The 12,599-nt window shown below is 36.6% G+C and overlaps 1 protein-coding gene across 11 annotated transcripts in view; it reads left to right on the top strand.

The window, feature by feature from the left end:
- The window catches only part of DTNB (dystrobrevin beta), a 280,538-nt gene that overhangs the window by 84,389 nt on the left and 183,550 nt on the right, over positions 1-12,599 (top strand). The gene's annotated exons all lie outside the window — the stretch shown is intronic.

The raw sequence follows: 12,599 nt of genomic DNA, 5'->3' as shown, positions 1-12,599 counted from the left end.
CTGCATCGGCAGGCGGACTCTCAACCACTGCTCCACCAGGGAAGCCCTAGTCTTTATTTTAAAGTGTATTTTGTCTGATGTGAGAATTGCTCCTCCAGCTTTCTTTTGATTTCCATTTGTATGGAATATCTTTTTTTTCCCCTCACTTTCAGTTTGTATGTGTCCCTAGGTCTGAAGTGGGTCTCTTGCAGGCCGCATATATTCTGGTCTTGTTATTGTATCCATTCAGCCAGTCTATGTCTTTTGGGTGGTGCATTTAATCCATTTACATTTAAGGTAATTATCGATATGTATGTTCCTGTTACCATTTTCTTAATTGCTTTAGGTTTGTTATTGTAGGTCTTTTCCTTCTCTTGTGTTTCCTTCCCAGAGAAGTTCCTTTAGCATTTGTTGTAAAGCTTGTCTGGTGGTGCTGAATTCTCTTAGCTTTTGCTTGTCTGTAAAGGTTTTAATTTCTCCATCAAATCTGAATGAGATCCTTGCTGGGTAGAGTAATCTTGGTTGTAGGTTTTTCCCTTTCATCACTTTAAATATGTCCTGCCACTGCCTTCTTCCTTGGAGAGTTTCTGGTGAAAGATCAGCTGTTAACTTTATGGAGATTCCCTTCTATGTTATTTGTTACTTTTCGCTTGCAGCTTTTGATATTTTTTCTGTGTATTTAATTTTTAATAGTTTGATTAATATGTGTCTTGGCATGTTTCTCCTTGGATTTATCCTGTATGGGACTCTCTGAGCTTCCTGGACTTGATTGACTATTTCCTTTCCTATATTAGGGAAGTTTTCAACTACAATCTCTTAAAGTATTTTCTCAGTGCCTTTCTTTTTTTCTTCTTCCGGGACCCCTATAATTCAAATGTTGGTGCGTTTAACGTTGTCCCAGAGGTCTCTGAGACTGTCCTCAATTCTTTCCATTCTTTTTTCTTTATTCTGCTCTGCAGTAGTTATTTCCACTATTTTGTCTTCCAGGTCACTTATCTGTTCTTCTGCCTCATTTATTCTGCTATTGATTCCTTCTAGAGAAGTTTTAACTTCGTTTATTGTGTTGTTCATCATTGTTTGCTCTTTAGTTCTTCTAGGTCCTTGTTAAACTTTTCCTGTATTTTCTCCATTCTGTTTCCAAGATTTTGGATCATCTTTACTATCATTACTCTGAATTCTTTTCCTGGTAGACTGCCTGTTTCCTCTTTATTTGTTTGGTCTGGTGGTTTTTTGCCTTGCTCCTTCATATGCTGTGTTTTTCTCTGTCTTCTCATTTTCCTTAACTTAACTGTGTTTGGGTCTCGTTTTTCAGGCTGCAGTTTCGTGGTTCCTGTTGCTTTTGGTGTCTGCCCCCAGTGTCTAATGTTGGTTCAGTGGGTTGTGTAGGCTTCCTAGTGGAAGGGACTGGTGCCTGTGTTCTGGTGGGTGGGGCTGGATTTTGTCTTTCTGGTGTGCAGGACCGTGTTCAGTGGTGTGTTTTGGTGTGTCTGTGACCTTATTATGATTTTAGGCAGCCTCTCTGCTAATGGGTGGGATTGTGTTCCTGTCTTGCTAGTTGTTTGGCATAGGGTGTCCAGCACTGTAGCTTGCTCGTCATTGAGTGGAGCTGGGTCTTAGCGTTGAGATGGAGATCTTTGGGAGAGCTTTTGCTGTTTGATATTACGTGGAGCCGGGAGGTCTCTGGTGGACCAGTGTCCTGAACTCAGCTCTCCCACCTCAGAGGCACAGGCCTGGCACCCAGCCAGTGCACCAAGACCCTGTCAGCCACACGGCTCAGAAGAAAAGGGAGAAAAAAAGAAAGAAAAATAAATAAATAAAAAGAAATAAAGTTATTAAAATAAAGAAATTATTAAAAATAAAAATAATTAAAAAATAATTAAAAAATAAAAGAAAGTAAGAAAGGAGGGAGAACCAAACCAAAAAAGAAATCCACCAATGATAACAAGTGCTAAAATCTATAGTAAAAAGAAAAAAAAAAAAAAACCGGACAGACAGAACCCTTGAGCAAATGGTTGAAGCAAAGCCATACAGAGAAACTCACACAAAGAAGCATACACATACACACTCACAAAAAGAGGAAAAGGAAAAAAAAAGTATATATCTCTCTCTCTATATATATATACAAAAAAGGAAGAGAACAACCAAATCAATAAACAAATCTACCAGTGATAATAAACTCTAAATATAAACTAAGATAAACATAAAACCAGAAACAAATTAGATGCAGAAAGCAAACCCCAAGTCTACAGTTGCTCCTAAAGTCCACCAGCTTTAATTTTGGGATGATTTGTTGTCTGTTCAGGTATTCCAGAGATGCAGGGTGTATCATGTTGATTGTGGAGATTTAATCCACTGCTCCTGAGGCTGCTGGGAGAGATTTCCCTTTCTCTTCTTTGTTTGCACAGCTCCCGGGGTTCAGCTTTGGATTTGGCCCTGCCTCTGCTTGTAGATCGCCTGAGGACGTCTGTTCCCTTGTGGGAAGTCTGAGGTCTTCTGCCAGCCTTCAGTAGGTGTTCTGTAGGAGTTGTTCCACATGTAGATTGTATTTCTGATGTATTTGTGGGGAGGAAGATGATCTCCACTTCTTACTCCTCTGCCATCTTGAAGGTCTCCCTGCAGTTGATATTCTTTTAAGATTCTTTTAATCTGTAGGCTCTCCCTTCATCTCTCTCTTTTTACCCTAGAGATTACAGTATGTATTCTTGATTTTTCAAAGTCTAAGATTAATTGGTACCATTACTCTCTTTCTAGGTAACACAAAGACTGATGTGTTTCTATACCATTTTGGTTTTAGGACACTTTAATTTCATTTACCCATTTTTTTATGTCATTGAGATTGTGTATTTTTATTTTATATATATTTAAAATCAAGCAGGCCTGATTAATTTTTTTATACAGTGAGCATCATTTAATTTATAGGTAAACTAAATGATGTTGACTATAATAAAATAGTGTCTGCTTAATTTTAAATATACTAGTTTTGTTGTTTTTCACTTGCTCCTGCATTTTTAAGCTTCCATCAGGAATTCTTTTCTTTCTTCCTGAAGAACACCCTTTGGCATTTCCTTTCTGCAAGTCAGATTGTGGCACGTTGTCTTAATTTTTGTTTGAAAATTTCATTCTCATACTTTAAGAATATTTTCATTTGATATATGAGTTTTTGGTTGACAATTGTTTTCTTTCAACATTTTAAGAATATTGTTCTAGTATTTTTTTAGCTTCCATAATTTCTGATGAGAAATCAATAGTGGATATAATTTTAGCCGCTTTGATGGTAATCTCTCAATTTCCTCTGGCAACTCTTAAGATACTCTTTATTTTCTTTTCTTTTTTCTTTTGGTTTTCAGCAATATTACCATGATGCCAGATGCATCATTCTTATCTCATAATCCTTAAATATAATAAGCAGAGCTATTGTAAGATCTGTGCTTGTAATCCAATATCTAGGTTCCCTATGGTTCTTTTTGTACTGTTAGCTTTTTTCGTTCATGTCATCTTACTTCATCTCTGCCTTGTTAGTTTTTATTATGTGAGACACATATTCCAAAATTATTTTTTATTTTTATTACGTACCAGTCATTATATTGCAAAATTATTTGCAGAAATACTTTGAGGCCTAGGATAATGTTTTCCTACAGAGAGTGTTTATGTTTTCTTCTGCCAGGTGCCCGGAGACCATAACAGTCCAGAAGCGCCTGAGTTATTTCCAATTCAGCCCATGTGAGGCCCTGTTTTACTTCTGCACACTAGTGCTTTTAGGTGCAACCTTTGGGCTTTCAACACAGAGTAATGGGAGCAGGAGTAAGCAGTTCCATCAGGATTCAACGTTCCACATCTCTCTTCTAGCCCCTTAATACTATCAAAGAGTTACTACTCTGTACTTCAGCCTTTCTGGTGCCCTTCTGAAATCAGAAAATCGCTTGCATGGAAAAAGTAGTTTCAGTCATTGCACTCACCTCCCTGGGCATCCAGCTCCTTTGTATTAGGTAACTCAGTTGTTAGTCCTCATTTGCATTCAGGGAGATTAAAAAATTTTTTTCCCATCTTTACTACTTTTCCTCAGAGGAAGAGGTGATCAGAATTAACTAGTCTGCCATTACCAAATATTTCCTCTGTTTTTATTTCTTTTTTCTCTTTTTCGGAATGTTGTCATATTTACTTCCTCTGTCTCCTGTTGTTTCTCACATATGCTTCAATTCTTTAACTTGCCGCTTTCCTTTTATTTTTTAATTAATTAATTAATTAATTTTTGACTGCGTTGAGTCTTCATTGCTGTGCATGGGCTTTCTCTAGTTGTGGTGAGTGGGGGCTGCTCTTCGTTGTGGTACACAGGCTTCTCATTGTCATGGCTTCTCTTTTTGTGGAGCACGGGCTCTAGGCACACAGGCTTCAGTAGTTGTGGCGCACGGGCTTAGTTGCTCCACAGCATGTGGGATCTTCCCAGACCAGGGCTTGAACCCGTGTCCCTTGTATTGGCAGGTAGATTCTTAACCACTGTGCCACCAGGGAAGCCCTCTCTGCTTCCTTTTAGAAGAATTTATCAATCTGCATTTCTACTCATTAATATGTTCTTTGTCTAGAGCCATTCTACTGTTCGTCTCATCTGTTATGTTATTTTTTAGCTGTTGTATTTTACAAACCTAGAATATCTGATTCATTCTTTTTCATGATTTGTGTTTCTTATTTCATATTGCTAATCTCTATCTCTTTTACTTTTATTATTTCTATTTTTTTATTGAAATATAATTGACATATAACATTATATTAGTTTCAGGTATTCAACATAATGATTCAATATTTGTATGTATTGTAAAATGATCATCACAATAATTCTAGTTAACATGTATCACCATACATAGTTGTAAAAAGTTTTTTTTCTTGAGATGAAAACTTTTAAGATCTCTCTAAGCAACTTTCAGATATACACTACAGTATTTTAAGCTGTGGTTACCATGGTGTACATTACATCCCCATGACTTACTTATTTTATAACTGGAATTTTGTATGTTTTGACCCCCTTAATCCATTTTGCCCACCCTCCACCCCCTGCTTCTGGCAGCCACCAATCTGTTCTCTATATCTCTGAACAGGGGATTTATTTTTAAAAATTTTTTTTAGTTTACACATAAAAGCAAGATCATATGGTATTTGTCTTTTCCCTTCTGACTTATTTCACTTAGCGTACTGCCCTCGAAGTCCATCCATGTTGTTGCAAATGCAAGATTTCCTTCTTTTTTTATGACTGAGTAATATTTCATTGTATGTATGTATGTGTATGTGTATATGTATATATACACATACACATACATACACACCATGTTTCCTTTATCTAGTCATACATTGATTGACACTTAGATTGCTTCCATGTCTTGGCTGTTGTAAGTAATGGTGCAGTGAACGTGAGGGTGTATGTATCTTTTTGAGTTAGTGTTTTCATTTTCTTCATATAAATGCCCAGAAATGGAATTTCTGGATCATTTGGTAGTTCTATTTCTAAATTTTTGAGGAATTTTTATACTGTTTTCCATAGTGCCTGCACTAGTTTACATTCCCACCAGCCGTGCACAACGGTTCCCTTTTCTCCACATCCTCACCAGCACTTGTTATTTATTGTTTTTGATAATAGCCATTCTAAGATGTGTGAGGTGAAATCCCACTGTGGTTTTGATTTGCATTTCCCTGAAAATGTCTGTTTTCATATGTCTCTTTTTTTTTTTTTTTTTTCGGTACGTGGGCCTCTCACTGTTGTGGCCTCTCCCATTGCGGAGCACAGGCTCCAGATGCACAGGCTCAGCGGCCACGGCCCACGGACCCAGCTGCTCCACGGCATGTGGGATCCCCCTGGACCAGGACACAAACGTGTGTCCCCTGCATCGGCAGGCAGACTCTCAACCACTGTGCCACCAGGGAATCCCTCATATGTCTCTTTGATATATTTATGTTTATTTTTAAGTTCCCGGTCCATTTGTTCTGATACTTACGCTTTTGAAACTGGTATAAGTTGTCCTGTTCGTTGATTTTTTTTTTAAGGTAGTTGTACCCCTGGGTCCAAGGAGTGGTCTTGGGTTGGATATTTGCAGTGGATGTGGGCAAAACGTGGACACATGGGCTGGAGTGTCCACATGCATATATGGTTCTTTGAAGTATGGGGTGTGTTGGAGGTGGCAAGAAAAGGGGGCCAGACTCTCCCCATGTGGGTGCATAAAGTGTCTCAGAATGCTAGATTTGAATTTGACTTTCCAGGCCATTTTGAAGGTATATTAGTCATTGTACAGAGATAGAACATATTTTAATTAATAATCTATTAGCTTGATTGGTAACTTTAATATTTAGACATATGTATATGGGCCTCTTTTTGTAATCATGGTGCTGTAGGGGCAGGCCTGGTACCAGCTATTGATTAGGCCATGTGATTTCTGACAAAAGATTTAGTTTCTACAAGACTTATCTCATTTTGAATTGCTGGTGTAAACTTTTATATTTTAATCCTGATAGGGCATTCTTCTTGGATAATTATTGTATTCTGCATTTTCCACTCCCTGTGTAAGAAAGAAAAATGTTCTATAATGACTTCCTGAGAAATTCCTTTTACACTTTATCTGACTATTGAACCTTATTTTCCCTCTTATTTTTTTCATCAGGATTTGTTTTGTAAAAGAGTCTGTGGCCTTCACCAAACATGTTGGTTCTGAGATATAATGGAATTCCACCTTTAATGGAACAAACCTATTTAAAAAATCATGTATCTAATGAAACTAGGCTTGGATAAAATCTTCAAAACATATCAATATTACATGTATCAATGAAAGGCTCAGGGTTATTGTTTACCATCTAAAATAACAGTAGAACACACTCTCAAATTTGAACAATCTAAAGATTCCTTTAGGGTAAAGACTTTTATATGTCGAATTTATGGTGATTTTATATGAAAAAAGTTCCTGTGTAGTTTGGAAATATGGCTGAGAACTATTTTAAAATCTTGTTTTAGCAGTTTAATTTGGTTATGTTGAAAGTTTCCATAGTTCCCTTTTAATACTGGATGCAAAAAATAAAGCAATATAAAAGAAAAAAAAAAAGCAAAACCAAACTAGTTCACTTTAAATAAAAGGAAATGTATTCCTTAAATTCCAAATGTGCCCAGCTAGCATATTATGGAATGGACATTGCTGAAAAAGGATAATATTAGGTTACAGCCTTCCTCATTAGTGATTTTTAAACAAAACTGTAATTTCCTGGGAAACACAAACATTTCATTTATTTATGTACAGTATTTACTCATATCCCTGCTTGTTCTTTGATGGATTCAAGATGACAGGAAAAAGCCAAATAAAAATAGGAGAGAAAAAAAAATAGGAGAGAACTAGTGCTGAATGGGAAGGTTTTGATGCCCTCGATAGTAGCACATTTAACTCTTAGAAAGATCTGATCATAGCTTTTTAAGGAAATTTCCAGGGGATGGTGGAGAACGAGCTAGGGGTCTTGAATGTTTTAAAAATGTGAAATCCTAAGGGGAAACCTATTGCAAAATGGAGACAAACAGCCACTTTGGTGGAAGAGGAGGAGTGGAGCCCATGTGCCCTCACGACATCCCCTACCCTTCAGGATGCTGCTGTCGTGTGGATTGTGTGATGTGACATCACCAAAACCAGTTTACCGAGCCCCAGTCTAAGTGCTTGGTGGCAGAATTACTTCTAAGTTCACTTATTACTTTTCCCATCACTTACTTACTCTTTAAATTCTGTAGCTTTTCTTCTCTCCCAAGAGAATTCATGCATTTGTGCTAATTTTCAAAAAGGACTCTGATTTCAGGATATGCAGACCTGCAAAGGGTTTGACCATTAGCTAATATTTCAGATTAAAAAAATTTTTTTGGATTGCTATTTTGGTATTATTTTATTGTTTCCTTTGTATAATTTTTTTTAAAGAAAGGGCAAGAGGAATGCTGTTTCTGAGTGTTGCTTTTTCTTTGTCTTTGTTTTTCTCTGAAAAGGAGAGAGGAAGTAACAGAGAGTCTTCTCCAGTCCATTCAGTACTCACCTCCAAAGTAATCTGATTAAGACACTATTTTCATCATGCAACTTCCCACCTCGGAAACCCTCAAAGATTCCCTGTGGTTTTTGAATGAAGTTTGTACTCCTCAGTTAGGTCTGATTCTATCAGTCCTTAATTCCCTGCTCACACCAAACTCTAATTAAGCTACTTGAGGCACTTTTCAGGTTTTCCAATATGACATGCTCATTTCTTCTCTCCATGTATTTTGGTTGGTCTTCTGCCCCACCCCCCTGGTTTTTACCTACCCTGTAGCCTTCCTTATAATCACCAATCCCATTTTCATCCCTATGATGACCTGTAGTACTTATCTATATCATTATTTTGACTTTCAAATGTATGATGCTCTCAAATGCTTCGTAATTATACAAATAAGATTGAAAGTCTTTGAGAGCAGAGATTCTACCTTATATTTCTTTGATTCCTCAATAAATGTAATGCTGGATTCTTTTTAAAAAATTTTTATTGGAGTATAGTTGCTTTACAATGTTGTGTTATTTTCTGCTGTACAGCAAAGTGTATAATGCTGGATTCTTAATAAATATTTGTAAGATTGAAATGAAAATTAGCAGGCATTCTGATTGTGGTAAATTTGAATAATATTCTGTGTTGATTTTACTTGATTAAACTATTTGACATTTGCCAAATGGATTCTTGATTTGCTGTTGATTATTGCATAATCCATTCACTGTGAAGTTTTGTAAATGAAGATTAATTGGAAAAATATGAGTTTTCGAAAACCAAGGAGAAATGCTCTCATTACTTTTAGCTACATGTGATAATTGGACTGGTAATACTGTTTCTGAAGTAGAAGTCTATTTTTCATGTGAGAAGTACTCATTTATGGTTGACAGCGTTTACAGTTGTTTGCCAAAAATGTAGAAACAGCTTGTTTTCTTAAGTAAATAGTGCTCCCTATAGTCCTGTTTTCAAAAGTATTCATTTGAGTAGCAAGCTCTTATTAGATAGTGCAAAGCTATAAACACCATCCAGTTTGAGTTAGTTTATTTTTTTAAATTTCTTATTGAAATATAGTTGATTTACAATGTTGTGCCAGTTTCAGGTGTACAGCAAAGTGATTCAGTTATACATATATATACATATATATGTATTCTTTTTTTAGATTCTTTTCCATGGTAGGTTATTACAGGGTATTGAGTATAGTTCCCTGTGCTATACAGTAGGTCCTTGTTGGTCATCTATTTTATATACAGTAGTTTAAATATATATATATATTTTTGGCCACACTGTGCGACATGTGGGATCTTAGTTCCCCGACCAGGGATCTACCCCCGCCCCCTGCATTGGAAGCGTGGGGTCTTAACCACTGGACGACCAGGGAAGTCCCTGGGTTAGTTTAAATGTCAAAAAATTTGAGACTTTACTAAACTGAAATGAGCAAATTCCCATCCAAAAGGCACAAGTGAGGAGTGCAGAGACTTGGGAAGGCACCTGCATGTCAAAACTCAACAGTGTTTATTCAGGGTGACTCACTGCTTAGCTTGGTGCAGAGCTAATCATGGTGTTTTCTCAGTGTTGGGTGATAAGAACTCTCTTTAGAAGTCATGGGCATGGTTTATTGTCAGACTCTAAAATGATGGATCTATGGAGGTGAATCATGCAGAGAAGTCTGAGACAGAATCATCATGTTCCTTATTGAGGGAGGGTGCTCCCCAGAGGGATTCTGTGTGGGTGGGGTTAAAATAAACAGTTTCTTCTCTCCTGTCATCTTCAACACATATTACCTGTTTATCCTTTCATTTTAGTATCTTTCTGTAGGGGTTAATATTCATTGTTAATTGTGTTATACCTTAAATACCTTTAAAAAATAGTTATACCCAACTTTCCAGCTAGGCCAGATTTTAAGTGAGTCACATTTTTTATGATGAAACCAGGTTAAAGATCTTTCCAGATCTTGTTTGAAGAGAACTGATTCTGGTATGAACTTGGACTTTACTTTGGAAGTACTGAAAACATGGATGTTGGTGAGGTTATATATGCGATGGCCAGGGGCAGCTGACTATTCAGTTTTAAATGTAACTTGACCAGGGTATGTGGATTAAATTCAGATGTATGGTGGGAAGCATCAAGAATGAGTTTTTCCAAGAAGTAATCAGTCAGATAAAGGACAGAATCATAGGGGATTAGGCTGCTAAGTGACTGCAGCTTCTCCCTACTGCCTCTAATTGCAGAGAAAGAATGCAGAGCTCCAACCAAAAGTTACAGAAGTAAAAGCGGCACTTTCGCTTTGCTGTGTTTGGGGGCAGTTATAGGAAGTTGTAGTTAGACTTAAAGTAGACTGAGGGATTTCAATGCCAAGAAAAGCATTCAGAGCAAAGGAGTAAATGCTGAAGTTTGGCCTACAAAGCAAATAGTTGCAAGGAGGGAGCTAACTTTTTTTCTTTTTGAAGAAAAATAAAAATAACATGATTTGAGGAAGTAAGAATTGTGAAGCTACCCATTCACTAATTTTATTGGATAATTGTGTCTTCATGCTGTTATACTTAGATTTTTATATAAATATCTTTAATAAATATAAGTATCTTTAAATATATCATTTATTAACTTGTTTATATTAATATTTCCTTTCGAAGGGTGAATAAACCTTTTGGTAGGTGAAACTGTGAACCTAAAGTTGTAAATGATGGTAAGCATTATAAGTGGGAAAGATTAGTTCTTAATTAAGAGTGGGCTCAGGCCCATTCCTCCATTCTCAGGATGCACAGTTACATATTTATAAACAGGTTCTTAAACAAAAAGGTTCACTAAGCATCATTTCCAAATCTCTCCTGCCTGCAGATTCATCCCCCTCACATTTACTATGACCCTTAATCTCAGATACCTCTCCTTTCCCCCATACTTAAAGCACCCGCAACCTGACATATATTCCCTCTATCCTACTGGGTTACGTATTGACACTCAGATGCATATCCCCTCACCCTCAATGAAGCATGCAATGCTAAGTGCAGATACATTTGCAGACTCAGAAGAGCATGCAGGCAGAGAGGAGAAAAGATCCACCGTTGGCTGGGTGGGAGATTGAGTGGAGATTGCTGTGTGGCTGCTGTGAATAGGAAAGTGGTTGGAAAATAGATAACGAGAGATGACGAGTTAAGGGGCCACGTGTTACTGATAATAATTAGTTGAGTTAATGCACTATTCTGTTAATGCATCTACAGACTGCTTGACCTGAGACCAGCTGTTGAGACCAGTAATAATCCTAATGAGTGGAAAAGGGCACAGGTGTTTAGTGCTGATCCAGGTCAGTTGAGAAATATAGCTGCTATTCTGTATTTAAATGTAAGACTTTCTGAATCCAGGACTATTATTTGCAACAGAGTTGAGTTAAAGAATATTTGAATAAGGGATGCAAAATGTTGAGAATATTAGTGTTTCTAAAGCATTTTGAAGATTAGGAAAAAGTGCTGTTTAAATGCTATTATAATAATTTTTAGAAGTAAAAATGTCATAGACCCATTTAAGACCTGTTTTATGGCATTTATTGCTGAGCACTTCCTTCAGTTACAGAGTTGATTTTCACCTGGGTCTCTTGCCAGTATGCTGGGCTCTGCCACACTCTCCTGTCTGCATAGATGACATTAGTTTCTTTTTTTGTAGCAAGGAATAGATATTATTTTGTCTCTATGAAGGAAGAACACGAGATTTGGAGCCAGAAGGAGCTATACAAACACAATATGATCAATTCTCTTTCTTCTTTGGTCATGTCCTTTGATGTATTGTTGCCTGTGAAATACAAGCCAAAGTCTTAGAATTGCATTCGAAGCTCTGTGCTGGTAGTTCTTAGCGTTGGATGCATATTAAAATAACATGAGGAACTTTTTAAAAGTACCAAGAACAGGGTGGGGTTTAGGCATCTGAATAGTATCTTCTATTCTCATACCTTACTGAGATTTGGGTTTAGAACTCTAAGGGAATACAAAGAATCATCTTGTTGATTTTTACAAAAATATCCTATTGTGAATTTGGGATTGCATTGAATCATAACAGGATTCTGATCAGTTTAGGGAGAATTGACATTTTAACAATATTGTCTTTCATTTCATGAACATGGTGTATCTATTTACATTTTCTTTGATTTCTTTCATCAGCATTTTGTAGTTTTCAGCATACACATCTTGAACATAAATTTAAAAAAAAATTTATCTGTTTTTCATATTTTTGGTGGTGTTGTATTTCCAATTTTCTTTTGCTAATTTATAGAAATTCGAATTTTTTATGTTGACCTTGTATTCTGCAGCCTTGCTAAAGTCCCTTATTATAGTGTTTTGGTAGGTTCTATATATTTTTTTGGTAGGTTCTTTGGGATTTTCTACCCAGAAGGTCATATTGTCTGGAGTAGATACAGTTTTATTTTTAAACTTTCAATCTGTATGCATTTATATTTTTTTCTTACTTTGTTGCCCCAGCTGTGTTCTCCAATGTGGTATTGCATTCTAGTAGTGAAAGCAGTCATCCTTGACTTGTTCTCGATCTCAGTGGAAAAGTACTTAGTCTTTCATCATTAAGTATGATGTTATTAGCTGTTATTTTTTTTTTTGAAGGTTCCCATT

This window comes from Mesoplodon mirus, assembly GCF_964341445.2.
Source record: "Mesoplodon mirus genome assembly, chromosome: 14".
In the NCBI taxonomy this organism is placed as follows: Eukaryota; Metazoa; Chordata; class Mammalia; order Artiodactyla; family Ziphiidae; genus Mesoplodon; species Mesoplodon mirus.
This window is presented reverse-complemented; position numbering and strand designations above follow the sequence as displayed.